This window comes from Suricata suricatta, chromosome 8, assembly GCF_006229205.1.
Source record: "Suricata suricatta isolate VVHF042 chromosome 8, meerkat_22Aug2017_6uvM2_HiC, whole genome shotgun sequence".
NCBI classification, from domain to species: Eukaryota; Metazoa; Chordata; class Mammalia; order Carnivora; family Herpestidae; genus Suricata; species Suricata suricatta.
The window spans coordinates 88,513,956-88,526,074 of NC_043707.1; the positions used below are offsets into that span (position 1 = coordinate 88,513,956).

Genomic DNA, 12,119 nt, shown 5'->3' on the forward strand with positions numbered 1-12,119 from the left:
CGCAGCGCGCCGCCCCGAGGCCCGGCGCGCGGGAGCCGCCTCCTTCCCCAGGTGGAGCCGGGCTGTGCCTCCAACTGCAGGCCCTGTAAGAAACCAACTTTCTTCTAAAGGACACCGCTTTTCGCCCCGCGCCTCCGGCATCTGTAACCCATTCGAGCCCATTGGTTCGCCCGGGTGGAAATCCGGAGGGAAGCAGTGGTGCGGGCTTCTGGCCGGAGGGGTGGGTGGAGCCCAGGTTTTGCAGCTTCCAGGGATGGGAGCTGGGTCTCGGCAGGGCTGCTGCCTTAGTGGGAAGGGTTATGGCACCCGGGCTTCTTGGACTGAGAATCTGTCAACTGACTGGTCCCCAGGGACCCCGGGAGCCCTTCCGAAGGCCTCGGGCCCTGGGGTCCGGCGAGCTTCGGTTCCCTTCAAGCAGGCTCTGACAGGTAAGGAAGAAGCAGGCGGCGGCAGGTGGGAGGGAGGAGGAGGAGGGGAGTACAGAAGAAAGGGGAAAGCGTCTTTAGAACTCTAGGGGCCAACAGCAGAAGTGATCATTTCTTCAATCTAGCACCAAGATTGGGAGAAAAGCCCTAACATCACAGAGCAATGATGAGCATCCGATGAAAGACCTTTAAGAAGATTCAGTGTTGAATCTCTAATGCTACTATAAATCATTTATCTTATGAACAAACCCACAAACTTTTAATATTGCTTAGCCCTTGAAATAAGTCTAGTTCTTTCTACCAGAGCAAACACGAGGTATTGGTGGCTAAGAACTATGGAAGAAAATAGAACTCAAAAAGCTGACCGGAAGGCATATGAACAGTTAAAACAAACAAACCAAAAACCAAAAACTGCAATTCCATAGCAACTTAGAAGTTTTTAAAACTCTTCAATCTCCCTGAGGACACGTTTCAAAGCCTTGAAATTTCAAAACAACACTCTCCAGGGAGGTACAAATACTTGTGTCTTTTTTCATTCATATACATATATATAGCCATCGAATTTAAAAGAGAAAAGAGTTACGAAGTAAAACCTGTGTTGAGTACATCTTAATACTGTTCTGAAAAAGGCAGGAAAAAAGATTCACTGGGGTATGTGCATTTACCCAGATTTTTTGTATTGGTTAAGAACATGGCATCAAACAGACTGGAATCAAATTAAGTCTTTGGCACTTTATGAGTTCTGTGACCCTGTGCAAGTTACATAACTGTTTGTGCCTCACAGTTTCCTTATCTGTGAAGTGGAGATAAAAATAACACCAAGTTCATAGGGCTATAAATAGCAGTAATAACAAACCTTTATTAATTACTTACTATGTGCCAAACAGTATTCTAAATACCTTGCCAATAAATTAGCATTGTGTCTGGAGTGTAATAAACCCCCACCGTTAGCTTTTTGATATTAGTGTTATTACCACCAAAGGGCTGCCAGAGGCATCAGAGAAGTCTGCTGCTGAAGTTATACCACATGCACAGAGAACAACTTAGTGGTAGACCAGGTGATGCATCCAGGGGTTTAACAGGTGGAGCGTTCTGAAGTTCTGAGGGACAGGTGACTAGAAGAGGGATTTAAAACAAAGGAGGTGAAGGAAGATCCACTTTCAAAGGTGGAAGTTTAGAGTTCAGAAAAAAATGGACCGGACTTGGAGTGGCAGTTCTAAATAAAATAGGGAGTTCTAAATAAGAAAAATGGCTCGGATAAAATCTGGAGGTAAGTGCAAGCAGAGGGATGGAGATTATTGTCAGATAAATAAGGGACCACAAGAACCAGAGAGACCCAGGCTGCCTGCTTCCTTTCAACCTGTGTAGGTACATTTTGCAGTGTATTAGAGCAAACTTCTCAGATACACTTAGTATGGACACATATCAGTTTTGTTTTAGGCATACAGCAAAGCAGCTAGGTAGAGACAGAAAGACAGCCCAAATATTTTTTTGTCAGTGGGGTGTTTGCTGGAAAAAGAAGTGTCCAGGTAAGATTGTCAGAGAAGGACCAAGAAAGGTATGTGTACAGTTAAAGGTAGTAAGACTAGTCCCAAGCTTGGTTAACCTTTGTGCAACTTTATTACCAACTGTAAGTACCAATTGCTAATTACCGACTACAAGAACACCTGATGAACAAAGTTCTGCTTCAAATAAAAAATTGCTCAGGTAAGTTATCAGAACAGATTAAGCATCTTAATTGTGTCTTCTCATAGGTTTTTGGGGGGAAAAGGTTTTTTTTTTTCAAGAACAACGAATAACACATTATATTGTGGCTCAAATTTTATGATTTCCTAGCAAAGTTTTTGCTTACCAACAAGTACAAAGGCCAATTTTTAGCTGCTGAAATAATGGAATATTTTTCACAAATTTTAAATGGATGTCAGAGGACCTGTGGAAAAGGTTGGTTAAATTACTAACTTGCATCAGAGTGCAAGGACTGCCTAGGAATTCAGCCCAAGATAATGAGCACGTGCCCAAATTATACGTGGCTCTCAGTGCCGCCACCAGTCCGAGCCCCAAACTTCACTGCGGAAGTCACTAGACATTTAATTTCTTTTTCTGAAAGAACATTTTTATGGTGGTGATGCCCCATTACATATGTTTTTCTGGAATCAAATCCTATTATGAAAGTCCAATTTCTTCCCAATTTCCCAATTTTAGTGTTTGGGGGGGAAATCTGTTCATAGTTCACAAAGAAAGAAAATCAGGTGAACTGAGTCACAAAGGAAGGAAGAAAAAAATTAACATAGAGGCCATGTTTAATAAATGGATATATATGTATGTATAGATATATTGAGATATGGATATACAAATATAGATACATCTCCCAAGATAGATAGTGATCTTAGGGTGGAATTTGATTCTGTCCCTCTTGCTGTTCCCACTGAGGCAATTCAATGAATATAGAAGAGAAAACATCGTCCAAGCCCCAGAAATCAACACTGGAAGAGTTAGATTTCCATGGGGTGAAAGGACTAAGTATGTGTGTGTGTGTGTGTGTGTGTGTGTATAGAGAGAGAGAGAGAGAGAGAGGAAGAATGAGAGAGAGCCCGTACCCATCATACTCTTGGGTTAGAATGAAAATGCCAGGTGGATCTGATGTGGTCAAAGGGGGCTTTATTTGGGTAGCACATAGAATTACATGAAAGATTATACAGCTGAGAGAAAGCAAGAACTAGGATGTTCCAGGAAACTGTTACCAGAATCAAGTAGTCACAGCTCTGTTTCTCTCAGCAGGTCAGCTTGTTTTCTCTTACTAGTTTTTCTCCCTGTAATCTGAAAGCTGGCCATTTAAGTCCATTAAACTCACATCTTCACAGCCTTCAGGATTCAAGACCTACTTCAAAAAACTTCCGGAGCAGGGCTCTAATTGACCTGGCTTGGCTCATCATTCACCCTTTGGACCAATCAATGGAACCAGTAGGTGACTTATCATGCTGGACCCATTATACCAAAATGTGTTTACATTGAACTTCATCACATGCCACCACACTGTGACTAAAGATGGGGAGGAGGTAGGCAAATTTCTATGACAAACAACCCTTAATAGTAGGAACCCCTTATATAATTGGAGGGGTAGGAAAGACATGGTCAGAGAAAGAAGGAGCACTATTACCAGAATAACTGTGGGAAGAGCAACTGAAAGAGAAGCTGTTCACAATAGACATTACTCAGTTCACCTAAGATAAAAGTTACAGAAGGATTCATGATCCAGAGGGACTCGGAATGCCACACTAATCCCATCCAGCATACTTGAGAGGTTCTTCGTATGTTCTCACTCACTGCATCCTGAGAAAAGCTGCAGGCCCCATAGTTACCCTCCTCTCTGCAGGAGAGGTGGGGGACGAGGGAAGTGGATCCTACTTCTTGGCCGACTTATCCCAAATAAGAGACATGCCCTGGTATGCTTGCCACTCACTGGTCTCTCCCTGTCCAGACCTCCTGGAGCACTGAAGAATTGCATATCGTCAGCTAGGGGTACTGCTTAACTTGGACCTACATGGATAAAGAAAAGCAATAATGGCTGAGCACGTGAGAAGAGTCAGCAGCTTCAAAGAGGAAGAAAGTAAACAGTTACAGCTCACTAAAGCAGAGGAAGCAGCCAGAGGAAATGTAGAAAACTGGAAAGGCATTTAAAAACCCGATTTTTTTGCTTTTGCTGTAATTTGGGGGGGGGTATAGCGACAATAAATAAGATCAGAGAGCTATGATAAAAAAGCATACTGAGGGCCAGAAAGAATGCATGAAAGTAGTAAAAACATTAAAAATTAAAAATGTTTGAATGCTATGACTATAATCGATATATTGGATCCTGCCCGGTGACAATAAGCTTCAAGCACAAACCCTCGGCAACAGTAACTGGCCCAGGCACAGAGGAGTTGTTTCCCTCTTTGAAGAATCAGTTAACGTAGATGCAACTTGAACAACTCAAGAAACTAGAAAAAGAGAAAAAGCTCCAAAATTCACTTTATGAATTATAAAACCTGGTGAAGATAATAAAAAGAAAGACTATAGTTCAATCTTATCCTGCATATTATGCAGTTTTAAAATAAATTAACTGCAAACAAAATTTAGCTCTTCAAAAAAAAATATATATGTATATATACATATACACACATGTATATGTATATCACAGTAAGTTAGATTATTCTAGGAGTAAGAAAAAATAGTTCAACATTTAAAAAATCTATACATATAATTCACAATATTAAGTGACTAAAAAGAAAATTATATCATATCCACACTTGTTGAAAAGATTACTGATAAATTTTAACTTATATCACTCTTTACATAAATAAAAACCTTGGGGTGCCTGGGTGACTCAATTGGTTAAGTGTCTGACTCTTGATTTCAGCTCAGCTCATGAGCTCAGTTTGTGGGTTTGAGCCCCCTTCTGGGCTCTGCACTGCCAGAGCAGAAACTGCTCAGATTCATTCTGCCCCTTCCACCCCAACCCCCGTTCACTCTCTCTCTCTCTCCCTCTCACTCTCTTCTCACAAAACAAATAAACCTTTTAAAAACAAATAAAATGAAATAAAAACCTTATTAACAATAAAAGCAATAAAAATGTCCTTAGAATGATAAAATACACAAATCTCTTCCCCAAATCTATCATCTTGTTAAATGGAGGCACAATGAAAGAACTTTATTAAAATCAGGAATAAGACTTAAGTGTTTTTTTTTTATCATCATTTTTATGTAATATTTAGTCCTGTTCTCTGGATGCTGGCTAAAAAAGTTAGGAAGAAAAATTTATAAAATTGTGTCAGAAACAGTGATACGTGTTTAGCCAACCATTTTCTCTATCTGGATACACAGGAAGATTGTATCTGTTGGCCTTCCTTGCATCTGGATGAAGTTATATGGCTAAATTAAGGCAATGGAATTTTCCAGCCCTGGCCTTTGCAAACATCCTACACATACTCCTTGCCTCTTTATCCCCTCCCAAATGGAAAACAGCTACTTGATCTATAGTGGTTTTTGAATGTGCAAGAAATAAACCTTCAATCTCTATAAAATTTATATATAGTGTGTATATAAATATTTACATGTTTACATGTTGTGTCTATAGCCTTTTATGAATGATATAATAAAAATACATACTTTTTAGAAGAGCTAGAGGAAGAGTAATCTAAACAGAGGAAAGTGTAGAGGCCATCAAAAGGGAAAGAATGATGTGTGTTCTAGAATCTAGAATTGCACTATCTAGTCACTAGCTACATGTGGCTATTTAGCATTAAAATATGCTAAATCTGAATTGAGATGTGATGTGTCAAAATGCACACCAGACTTTGAAGAGAGTACAAAAAGATAATCTAAAATGTCTCATTAATAATTTTTATATTGATTTTATGTTGAAATACTATTTCATATATTTGATTAAATAAAATGTGCACTTGGAAAGTTTAAATTATAACAGTGGTTCATATTTATAGCTCACATTATATTTCCATTGGACAGTGCTGTTCTAGAGACTGACAGAAAACCAACCCAATAAACATCGTGGGCAAGGGGGATGGGTTACGACGGAGGGTTACACACTAATAGTATATATCACCACCACATTCACATTCATTCATTTCTTCATCCAACAATAATATGTTAGGAATTGTCTCTGCCCTGGAACCTTTAGGCTTTCAGACACAAAGATGAAAACATCGCAATCCTTTCAAGAAGCTTTTCACACAGGGGAGGAAGCAGATGAGAAAACCAAGACTTAAACGCAGGTTTATAAATATTCTGAGGTAAGGCGACACAAAAGAAAAACAGCTGGGGTAGAGAGGAGGCAGAATTTGTGAGAAGACCTGTTGCTTCAGTTGCTCTTTCAAGAGCAAGTAAGATGCCCTTCCAGACCTATCCTTATCCAGCCCTACCTCCATCCTTATCTTTCCCCAACCTCAATTTCCCCTCCAGAAGCCCTTTCAATGTTTTGGATTTCCTCTTCTATGGTCAATAAAAATGCCTATAGTCAAACTTTACCATCTACTTGCCTAACCTCAGTCCTGGTTTTCCTTTAATGGCATATTTTATCTTTCCTCTGTATCTACTCTATGGGAGGCCATCTCCCTCTCCCATACCCTACCCTTTATCCCCGACTCACTAGGTGAAGAGTATTTTCTTAGTCCCCCGTTGTGTCCTCTGTGTCAATCACTTGCTGCCATTCCCACAGTATCTTTTGGAGTCCATCCTACTTACTTTTTTCTATTTTAGTTGTTTCTCTTTTGACCAACCCGTAACCAACTCCAGGTTAAACTTTTATCTATGACTTCAACAATATATCATAATCCTCTTTACCTCACCACCTGTCCTCATTATTTATGACTTCAGCATCCCTTCCATGACCCAACATACCTGCCTCATAGTTGCTTGACTTTCTCAATGCCAATGACCTTCATTTCCATTAAGTCTTAGGCACTAAAAATATAGCCACACTTTGGATTTCATCTTTGTTTATTCTTAACATTTCACACTGTATATTTCCTTGGCTTCTGAACTATTCCTCTGCCCTTCACCACCCTCCCCATATCATACATATGCCTTAAGACATCCTGAATCTACATTTGCTTCTTATTGTGATTCCTAGGGCTGAGATCTTCCTTATTCATTTCCATAGCCTTAGGAGTAAAATCTGTGATTATGTGTGGTAAAGTGGGTGAGGGGGATCATTGAAAGCAATCCCTCCTTCAAAACACAATACTTGCTCCATTTTGCTCTAGCCATTCCATCCTTGCACTTACCTAATCTGAAATGCCTACTTTTATTTCTATAAATGCCACCCTTTTTTCAATGTGAAACTCAAATCCTCTCCAGGAAATCAAGCACATGGAACGTTCATTCTCTTAACTCCTACTGCGTGTAGCACAACAGCTTCCAATTATACAGCTTGTCATCTCTTAATTATTTTGTGTCTATTAGTTATTACCTAAAAATGTCTATGAGAAAGAAAGCATACTTTCTATTTCTTTGACATTTCCTGCAACAAATAACACGATGCTGGATACATATTTGGTGTTCGAAAATTATTTAATAAGCAAATATATCATTTTTTATGAGAGAGGTCTGGGAATATCCCAATAGGAACATAAGCCCAGAAAATTGCCTCTCAGATGGGGTCCAAAAGCCAAACCTGGTTAGTAGGGTTGTTATTAGAGCAGCCAGAAACAAAAACCACAGGGCACAGTGATAATAGCTGAGTATACTAGGCATTTGATAGTATTCTTATTTTGAGCATTTTATAGGTACTCCATTAGGTAATTTGTGGCCATTATTTCAAGTAAATCCCCCAAACTTGATTTAGGTATTCTGGTCCTAATTTACAGTTGAGAAAATAGAGGCTCAGAAGTAGTAAATAAGTTGTCCAAGAAAATAGGAATTACCAGAACTGGGATTTGTACTCACATCTGTCTGACTCTAAAGCCCATGGCTTAACCTTGAAACTACAGAATTGTAAACTTGCTTGAGAATATTAATGGCTATTTTTGGGATTCAATATTCCTCCTTAGCTCTGGTAACACCACTCCCCTTTTGAGGGGAGAAATTCCCTTCCTTTCCCAGTACACTCTGCCATGAAGAAGAAATGATTCTCCCAACATGGCTATACCTTCTCATACACAACGTTTGGTGAAGGGAACATACCTGGCCAAAGCTGAGCCAATAATGCCTTAGAATTAGGTATTATTACCCAATTAAAATTCTTCCCTGAAGGTCATGAGACCATACCTATGAGTGAGGAGCCTTTTCCTGTTAGGTACACAAGCTGTAAGAATGTACCTAAGGCCATGGCAGTCATGTCTCTCACCTGGACAAAGCCTGTGTTTAGGAGGGAATGCAACTGACAAGGAGAGAAAGGGAGAGAGAGCCAGCCCTCTGGGCTTGTAGGTACCTCCACCATTTTTTTTTCTCCTGTTGCTTCTGACCTTCCTAAAGATAGAATAATGCTTAATATTATTTAAAGTAACTTCCCCATTTTGCTAAAGCAAAGTCAGGTTGACTATTTGTCACTTGCAAAGAAGTCATAAATGAAGTTCTTTTCTTTTTAAAGATCATCAGCCAGGGGCGCCTGGGTGGCTCAGTCGGTTGAGTGTCCGACTTCGGCTCAGGTCATAATCTCATGGTTAGTGGGTTCGAGCCCCACGTCAGGCTCTGTGCTGACAGCTCAGAGCCTGGAGCCTGTCTTCAGATTCCATGTCTCCCTCTCTCTCTGACCCTCCCTTGCTCATGCTCCCTCTCTCTCTCAAAAATAAATAAAACATTAATAATAATAATAATAATAAAGATCATTAGCCAAAATAAGAATCAGTAGGTCAACTTTGTTCAAAGACATGGATGGAATAAAACCTATAAACCTTTTAAGAATCAAAGCCAAATAAAGCCATCTCCATCTCATAATGGTGATTTTCACTGGTATTCACCGCCTCCTACAAACTAAATAAATCATGTGCTAGACCAAAGGAAGGAATCAAAAGGAAATAAAGACATTTGAATACGTAGTATGTCGTATTAGCCAAGGACCTAAAGCCCTGTAGAATCTATCCACATAAAAGAGGAGCCTTGACTCTTGGTAGACTTAATTTCACCAGGATGATATGTTGAGGTTTAGATTAGATCAGAATTGGTCTTTAACAGTAAATCAGAGAGGCACACCCACCACTAATTATTTGACTATAAAAAAGAAGCTTTCTCACTCTGCATTTTCCTTTTAAAAATATAATTGCATGAGCTTAATTTCCTAACTGGGTTTAACTGGGGATCAGTGTCAAGCAGCAAGCTCTAAAATGTAAATAATTCATTGGTTCACCTTGTGATTTCCATAGCTACCAAGGACTTTAGCACCCTGACCCCTGGGAGAGAGGGGTGAAGGCTTTGACTGAAGCTTTATTTAGCAAATCCTTTTCACTTAAAACCCATAAGCTACTTGTCCCTGTCAGCAAGTGTCCAGAAGGTGTCTTGTCAACAGAACCCATTCGAGGGGAGCATGGCTAGGAGCCAGCAGCAGAAGGAGGAGCCTAGGGAGCTTCTGTTGCAATAAGGCCTGTCACATGAAGTGAGTTGGAAACTGCTCTGATTTTCCAGCTGGAAGTAAATAACATGTGTATGACTCACTTTCTATTTTATGATGTGTATGTATGAGTATGTGGTGTGCATCATATATACACACATGCATGCATATATGCAAGTGTGTTTATCAGTTGAAATTGGGCAGTGTTTTCACACAGTCCCTAATCCAATAAAAAATGTTGCATCTCTGATTGTTTCCTGTGGGTTCTGTGATTTTTGTCTAGTCCAACTTGTTGCAGAATCTACCATCAGTGTAGTCAGGTAGTATGACCAAATATTTTTGAAGGCTACTAATTTAAATGGATCAATGTGTGCCCACCCCATAATATTAACCATTCATTTTTCTCTGGAGGCTTTAAAGTTTGGGAGTGGCTTAGGATTTACACACACACACACACACACACACACACACACACACACAAATCAGGGTTGCGTATGCAATTTTTAAAAAATAGTCGTTCCCCTATTCAGACACCCCACTGGAAATAGGCCATGGTATAATGTTTCCACTGTTGAAAAGAACAAATTACTAAGTTTTCTAAATTTTAATCACTTTTACAGTTGACAGCTTAACCAAATTATTATACCCATAAAATGAAATAAGAAAAGGGTCTCGAGAAATAAATCATTTCAGTTTCAGGGTGCTTGATAAGTAGTAATAGGAATATAAATTCTATTAAATGAAAAAATCTGCACTATAAATTAGATACACAGGGTAAACCTGAGAAATGGATTCGAGATGGGAAATATATTTGCTTTGTGAAAAACAAGTAATATAGTGGTTATTAATTTCATTAAGGTATTAGCTGGTTATAATCTAGCATATTAATTAAATATTGTGGATTATAAGCTTTGCCCTAGATTTGGTTCTGGTCTATAGCAGCCCTAGGTGCATTTGTATCCCTATTTTAGGCCATGTCTTTTACAATTCCTTTGAAACAGCATCATCGATACCCTTCGTCTGCAACTGCACTTCTTGTGAATCTTCTTTGACAAAAGCTCAAGAGAATGTTAATAATTGCACTCATTCCTACCAGCAGGTGAAGCCTACAATTATTTATGCTTTCAGCGAGGTATCAGTGTGTTTTGGGTGAGCTCTGGATGCCTGAATGGTCTCTACTGATTTTATCGTGGTCCTTATACTTGATCTTCCTTTAGTTTTCCTGCTTATTCTTCACAAGAAATGCTTGTGATTCTGGTGCTTTTCCTAGTTTTACTGCACAGAATTGGTATCCAATTTCCACTTGCCATTTCACATCACTGAATGTCACCGTTGCAGAGGCCACAAGCTGAATATAAAACAGCAATAGATGATCACTCCTGCATGCCTCAGTTTGCTCAAGACAGTTGTGATATCACAAGTATTGATGGGTATAACTGGGTTTAATAATGAAGACAGGGTTTACACAAATGTAGAAAGAGCTGAGGAGGTATCAGTCTTGATGACCAAGCCTGGAGAACAAGAAACAGCCACAAATGTCAGACTGAAGCAAAGAAGCAGGGAAGGGAAGTTTTCAAACGTCTGTGATTGCTGGCTGAGGAAGACAGCTGGAAGCCCATTACATAGGACTGCAATGACTCTCCCACAATTCATTTGTTTTGCATCTTCTTTCTAAATCTCAAGAAAGTTGTTCTTATTGGAAAATTATAATCCAGAACCATATAGGGAAGGAGATTTTAAGGAACATTTTTATCACGCTCAAAAGCAGGGGGGATGTCAAGATACTACTAAATTGACAACAATGTAGCAGCATCACTCCTTTGGAAATTTGACATCTATGCTGATTCCTTCTTATTACATTTAATCCCCAATTGTAGAATAAAATAACATCTTGTTTTTAATTATAACAATGCAACCTTCTTTTAACAACAGAAGACCAACAAGTAATCTTCCCAAAGCGGAGACTTAAGTCTCTTATGTCATTTCGACTACCCCTAAATTATGTCTAATCATCTTAAGCTGAGTTACATTTATCTCTTTGAAATCCCATAACTCAGTACTGAAATAGACAGGTAACTATGATTAAAGTAACTAATATTAGATAATATGACAATGAAGAAAGGAAAAAGAACAAATATTTCATTAATTTACATAAATATAAATAAATCAAGACAATAAAGAAAGTGAATATAATCACTGCAGTTATTATTTCTACAAGGAACAATTTGGCCATAATTTGTTGGGAGCCATTTGTTTCTTATCCTACTAAACTTCCCTTAGTCTGTTTGTCTTCAGTAAGTGGCTCAGTTCATTATGGTTCTTCACCCAGTGGAGCAAAGCCTCTTGAAGGATTCTCTTGGAAGATCTTTGTCATTAACTCTCCTATCTGTGCTGGATTTCTATAGGATCCCCATTATCTTTTGATGCAGAACATAGGAGTACTAAGAGACACCCTGTAGAATATTCTGGGTTCTGGTCATACCAGCTTTACTCTCATTTTGTAGTGGCAACCCAATTTCCCCTTTATAATTAGAATGAATTACCCCAACAACTATAGTAACACCCTACTTTGTTGTTGGTTTGGTGGCATAAGGTGCCCATAATGGCCAGATGGCAGTTACAGCTTCTAATTAATAATAATTGTTGTGTGTCCC

General features: G+C 39.1%; 1 protein-coding gene across 1 annotated transcript in view; it reads right to left on the reverse strand.

Moving 5' to 3' along the window:
* SGIP1 (SH3 domain GRB2 like endophilin interacting protein 1) overlaps nucleotides 1–6,698 on the reverse strand; it is a 208,349-nt gene extending 201,651 nt beyond the window's left edge. The window contains exon 1 of the mRNA XM_029948816.1: nucleotides 6,568–6,698. The gene's annotated coding sequence lies outside the window, so the exon portion shown is untranslated. The remainder of the gene's footprint in view (nucleotides 1–6,567) is intronic.
* Between the last annotated feature and the right edge of the window lie 5,421 nt (nucleotides 6,699–12,119).